The sequence below is a fragment of the Echinops telfairi genome, unplaced genomic scaffold, assembly GCF_000313985.2.
Source record: "Echinops telfairi isolate 266 unplaced genomic scaffold, ASM31398v2 ScPeMD7_7466;HRSCAF=8504, whole genome shotgun sequence".
NCBI lineage: Eukaryota > Metazoa > Chordata > Mammalia > Afrosoricida > Tenrecidae > Echinops > Echinops telfairi.
The window spans coordinates 2,321,992-2,328,686 of record NW_022111366.1 but is presented as its reverse complement, the minus strand read 5'-3'; the positions used below and the strand labels follow the sequence as shown (position 1 = coordinate 2,328,686).

At 44.7% G+C, this 6,695-nt stretch overlaps 1 pseudogene; it reads right to left on the bottom strand.

Annotated features, from left to right (window-relative positions):
• Positions 1-771: 771 nt before the first annotated feature.
• Positions 772-3,551, bottom strand: LOC101646003 (annotated as a pseudogene).
• Between the last annotated feature and the right edge of the window lie 3,144 nt (positions 3,552-6,695).

Genomic DNA, 6,695 nt, shown 5'->3' with positions numbered 1-6,695 from the left:
AAATGATAAAGACTGATTAGAGACGAGGAAAAGAAACTAAGGAGAACACGTTAATTTTCAGGATGCCCTAGAGATTGACATCTTCTAAGGACCCTGCTCTCTTTCCTTTTTTTAAAAAAAATCATTTTATTGGGGGCTCTTGCAGCTCTTATAACAATCCATCCACCCATCCATTGTGTCCAGCACATTTGTGCATATGTTGTTGCCATCATCACTTTGAAAACATTTTCTTTATACTTGAGCCCTGGGAGGACCCGGCTCTTTTTCAAGGCAAATAACAAATTCAGGAAATTTTTTTAGAGTTCTTGTTATTGTTAAAAGCAAATCAAACTAAGGAGAAGTTAAGCAAGCTTGAAACAGATGCTAAAGTTATGCCCCAGTGACATTCTGCCAAACACAATGCAATCTGCCTTAAAACAAGCAAAAACCAAAACAACTGGAAGCATAAATAAAGGGTAGGTGTGAGTATACATCATCGAGGATGCATATTGCTGGCCATAAATATACACATAGAAATCCAGTTAAGCAAGTGTGCAAAGACGTCATGGACTATGGTAGGGAGAGGAAAGGGCCCTTGAAAGATCTCGAGTGGGGTTGGATACTTTCAGGCGCACCCCTTCACCCTGGATCTGTCCTGCCAGCAGTACCTCCATTACTTCAAGATGAAACACTCACAAAACTTCAGTACAGTGCTAACACTTTTTACTGGTTTATAGATAGTCCTAATCATCATCCATATTTCACCTTTCCGTTTACCTACTGGGGTATACCTTAAAAAGACGATTTTGAAGCATGGGGTCTGTTCTCTCTAAGGCAACCTTTATCCAAGCAAGTCTGCAAATGCTCTGTAGAAGGAGTGGGAGGGAGGAGGGTGCGGGCGGTGTTGAGCAAATTGTCCTCAACAATCAAGTAGCTCCTCTTCAGGGCCTGGCAGCCGTCCAGCTCCACAGGAGGTGTTTCCAGGGATTTACCAATGACTTTCAGTTGAGTAAGGTTTGACAGCTCCACCACCTGAGGAGACAATTCATGAGGCTATTTTTGACCAACAATCAAACCTGCAGATTTGGGCACTGAAACAGCCCATCGGGTGGCATCTCAGTAGTGTTGTTGGTCACAGCAAAGTTCTGAAAATTACTCAGATACTGGACTTCTTCTGGAAAAGGTCAGATGGTCAGAGCTTAGAGCCAAAAAAAGATATTGTGGTGCATAGGAAAAGCTGCAGGCACAGAGTCTCACTATTATTATAGTCCAAAGTGTTGGTCTGGGTTAGATAATCTCCCAATCTGGCCAGGAATATAAGCAAGGTCATTGTGCCACAACTCTTTGTGGGAAAGATATTGAGATGCTAAAAGCTAAAGATCATCTCCACAGTTTTCGGGCATTTTCTTTTACCTCTAACTCATGTACCTTGTTCAGGCTGAAGACAGGGTGTGGAATGTGTTACAGGTCACAACTGATCTGCTCTAAGATGTTCAAATTGCCCATCTTTTCCACTTTGGCCACTCAACCAGTTTGCTTTCCTCACTATCCAGGGACAACTTCTGCAGTGAAGGCAGGAGGTCTGTCGCAATATGTGGTACCCAGGAGAGGCTGCTCTTCAATGGAGAGGCGTTGGGTTGTTTAGACCTCGTGAAGACCTCCATCTGCCTGGTGCTCAAGTGCTCAGGCAGGACACAACCTGACAGATACAGTGTCCTGAGCTTCTTCAGGGGAAACACCCAGCATGGAATTTTCTCCAATGTGGTCCATTTCAGGCACAGGGATTTTAAATTTTCCTCCAGAATGGCCATGAAACATCATGTCCCACCAGAGAGAAATGGTACAGTTACATCTCCTTGAGGTTGACAACTGACAGACCGCGGAGGGCAGTTTGACCTCATGATAAGCTCCAGACTTAGCACTTCAATTTCAGTGACCGCAAAGACAGCATCTGGAAGATCACTGAGTATAAAAAGATGCCAGTCTAACTTGTCCTGGGGATTTTTCACATGCTTACTTTTCAGTTTCTCCACTGTCGATTCATTCTTGAGGTTGATCTGTTTCAGTTTGTTCTCACTGAGCTCCTACAGGAATATGGAGAAATGCTTAGAAAAGAGATGATCAGCCATATCGGGGATGAGGGCAACGCCACTCTTGACCTCAAGCATATCTCTGCAGTTGCTCTTTTGTCTTAAGGCATCAAAGGAATATTGCTTCAGGGGGTACCTCAGTATTCACCACAAGCTGTAGGAGGAGATGAGACCGTAAAAGAGAATCAAAATTATGTAAATATGAAGCCAGGACTTTAAATATTTCTACCAAGGTGTAGACACACTGGTAGCGTTTCTATCCTGTGAAAGCCTGCACATCAGTGGAACAATCAAGAATACTCTAGGATAAAAATAGAAAACCTCGGTGATCATGAGGGCAAACAAAATGACCTTGACTATTACCTGCTTCAGAAACACACTCTGAAGTGTGTTTCTGCTCCACATGCATGCAGAATCTTTTCACTTTTCAAAGATGGTTTTGGCCTGCTCCCCCTCCTCAGTGTCCCAGACCTGGAGGTTGGCCTTTCTATGGCAAGCAAGTCCAAGCCTGACTGGGAGTATAAGAGTGATCTCTGGTTGCTGGAATCAATGTCAGATGAACACCTTGAGAATGTAAGCAACGCCTTGGCCCTGGATAGTATCAGGAGTCTCACTGACTGCTCACACAGTTTTCTATAGGTCATGGGTGATCCACAGAGAAATCAAAGCACTTGTGAAGAATGGCCACACAATGCCCAATCCTAGAACTGGTCCTGGGAGAGTAAAGCCAAAAGTTGGTGTGAGTTGAAAAGATGAGCAGGTGTGTTCAACAAAGCCAGGTAAGGGAAGCACTGTTTCTCATATAGATGGCATCGCTGTAGAAGTACTGTTGCGGAAGGAAGACATTCTGGCTTCTGAGGGGGAGTGGATGCAGGGCTTTCTGGTCAGAGGATATGTTCGTGCTGACTTTAGGGTGTCCGAAAAACAATTGTCAGTGATTGGTGAATTCTACCTGACATGGAAGACAGAAAAAATCCCTGCTCTGAGCGACCTGCAGCTCTCTGGTCAGCAAGGCCACCATCAGCAGGATCAGGATTATGTGATAGCAGATGTCCCACTGTGATTTTAGGATGTGATAAAATGACTGGGCATCGGCTAAACACTTTAGCTCCACATTAGTGAATCATGACTTTCACTTGTAGTTGTACAGAACTGTAGTAAGAAAATAAATCTGGTAAGTTGAATTTGCTTCCTTGCTTCCATCACGATGTGTACATCTTTTTAAATTTCTTAGAAACACCATGTCTGTGTATGTCTTCATTCTGTGAATGCTGGTCAACCGGAAACTCAGCACTTGGTGTCCAAAAGAAATTGTCCCGCGAACCATGCAGGTGGTGATGTCTAGCAGGCAATTGGAAATACAAACAGGAGTGTCCTCGGTGCTAGAAACCACGCAAAGCTTCCATCTCTCTGGCGCACCCTGTGAGCTGGTCTGGGTCCCTCGGCCATCCTGGGGTCCTCAGGCAGCAGTGCAAACTCCATCTTGCAGGATTGCTTGACAGCAGGGAGGGGGACTGATTTCAAGAGATCAGAGGAGGGGAGAGAGGTTTGGGCAGCCCCCCCAGGCACACTATGCTAATGACTGAAAGTCTAGACTGACACTTTAGGGGAGTAGAAAGTCTCATCTTTTTCCCACCAGGAGAGACCAGCCCCTGGGGAAAGACATCATGTTTGGTACAATCAAAGGGCAACAAAAAAGAGGAAGACCCTTGACACAGTGGCTGTATCAATGAGCTCAAGCATAAAGGTTGTGAAGATGGTGCCTGACCTGGGGTGGGGGACACCATTGGATTGTACATTGGGTTGTTGTGAGTCAGAACCGACTTAATGGCACCCAACAACAACAATGACCTAAAAAGGCTATGAAGACAGATCCAAACACAGGAGGCTCCAGAACTAAAAACATCAGAATACAGACAACTTCGATAAGGGACCCCAAAAAATCAAATAGGAAGCAGATGCCCTTTTTAACAAACGGTGCTGGAAAAAGTGGATATCAACCTGCAGAATAATGAACTGAGACCCTGACTTCACTCCATACACCAGGACAAATTCAAGATGGATCACAGACCTCAAGATAAAGCCCAAATCTATCAGGATCATCAATGGGAAAATTGGGGAAAAACAGAACTTTAGAGCAGGCAATACAAGAGCTATCAGCAATAATGAAGGACACACACCCAGAGGAAGAGGTGAGATATAAAAAGGTTGTTCCCTAGCTCACCTCCCCCTAATATGTGTCCGAACTAGGACACTGCTTGCAACTAATGGTAAATGATTGTCAAGTTATCACCCTGAAGGCATTCAGCCATTCAGAGCAATCAGACTACTGTCTGATCCACTGTAGGTGGGCTCACATCCTATTGATAGGATAGTGATTGTTTCCCTGGGGAGCTTAGAACAGGTCAAACCTGCTCAGTGACATCTAAAGTTAGGCTGCCTTCCTGAATCTAGGATCTGCGCATCTTGTCACATGTGTACCCCATTACCTCCCCTTCCTATTGTGTGTACACCCCTAGATCATCCCCCTCCCCTTACTGTATTACCTATAGTACAACCCCTTTCTGTGACGTATGTCTTTACCTGTAATCGGGGGCTTGCATGGCCCCAAAGATATATAAGCCTTAGTTAGAAATAAATCCCTTTTGCTTCTCCCCTTTCCTCCACCCATGCTGTGCACGGACCTGGCTGGTGAGATCATGGCCGTCCAGGAGGTGAGCATGCTACCATGAAATGTGTCTGACTCTTTCATTTTACCTTCTCTTCTATTTCTTTTATTCTCTATGACTCTACCATAATCTTTATATATCATAACAGTACAATTGCGCCTATTGGACCCATGATATAGTTGTGAGGTGCTGGCTACCCCCACAGGAAGACAAAATAGACACGTGGGACATACCAAAGATAAAACACTTGTGTGCATTGAAAGACTTTATCAAGAGAGTAATGAGAGAACCCACAGACTGGGGAAATATATTTAGTAATGACATATTAGACAAAGGGCCTATTACTAAAATGTACAGAACCCTGCAACCTTACAACAAGAAAAAAATGAACAGCCCACTGAGGAGATGGGCAAAACACTTGAACAGAAGATTCACAAGGGAGGAAACCCTAATGACCCATAAACATATGACAAAAAGTTCCTGCTCATTAGCCATTTGCAAAATGCAAATCAAAACAACCATAAGATACCACATATCACCTACAAGGATAGCCCAATTCAAAAAATAGAAAGCAACAAATGTTGGATGGGGTGTGGTAAGATAGGAACTCTCATTCACTGCTGGTGGTCTTATAGATATGTATAGCCACCATGCAAAGCAATTGGTGATACCTTAAACAGATTGAAATCAAGTTATCTTACCATCCAGCAATTTCACTACTGGGCATATACCCAGAAGAAAGAAGAAACAATCCACCAGCAGACACCTTCGGTCCAATGCTCATTGCCATGCAGTTTACAATCTCAAAGCATTGGAAACAGCCTAAATTCCTATCAAGGGATTAAAACACTCTGCTACATATTCACAATGGAGAATGTACACATCCCTAAAAAACAGGGATGAAATGATGAGGTGCCTTGTCTCAGTGAAAGGGTTAGAGAACATTATGTTTACTGAAGTTAGCCAAGCACAAAGGGACAAGTACAATGTGAGTCCTCTGAGGTAAGTTCAAACAACAGAACGGGCACAGGGAAAATGTTCACATTGCACAGTTCCTGGGCTGAGGACCAGAGACTCTAACAAGAGCCAGACTAAACACAATGATGCTTATGTCTTCAAAGAGTAGAAAAGAAATGAAAGAAATAATGAAAAAAGATGTAGACAGCAACTGTGCAGGAAGAATTCCCCCCACCCCACCTAAATGACTTTATGGTCCACAGAGTGATGGGGAGGGAAAATGATGGCAATGAGCGAACAGGGCACTAATCCACCCAAAGTGAGAGTATCGTTCATCTCCACAGGAAAGGGAGAGAGAGAGCAGACAGCATTCCCATGCCCCAAGCCTTCTGGGCTCTGTTCCTTCTCAGAGGAGCTCATTCACCGAGGGGACTGCAGGGCCTGCCTGAGCTAGAGACATGATGTCTCCTCCCTAGATGACAGCGTAAGAGGAAAGCACTGAAGATATAGTGCAGGGAGTGCAGCTAGTCTGACCCGCCCACATGGGGGCAAACAAAGAGGGGAGGGCAACAGATCAGACACAGGGTCACTGAGGAATCTCCATTGTAGATTTCTGACTCTGGTGCGGGGATTGGGGTGCGGGGGCAGGGGGGTTGGTTGGAACGCTCTTGTCACTACATCTGAAGTGGTTGGGGGATAGTCACAAGGGGGTCACACTGAAAGTGTAAAGGTATAACAGGGTAGGTGTAGGGCACCAGGCCGCTCATTCTTGACTGCAGAAAGAGCAATGGGGTTTTGTAGAAGGTGCTGCCCTCCCACAGGAACGCTGAAGACTAAAAGGGTATACGTGCTGTTAGGTAAGCAGGTTCCTGAAAGAAAAGGGTGATGAACCAAAAGATTATAACAGGGTATGCTCGCTATTTAACAGAGAGATACTCATCTACTCTGGGTCAGGACAACAGTTAGACTTGGACCTATTTGTAGGATCTCTCTCTCTCTC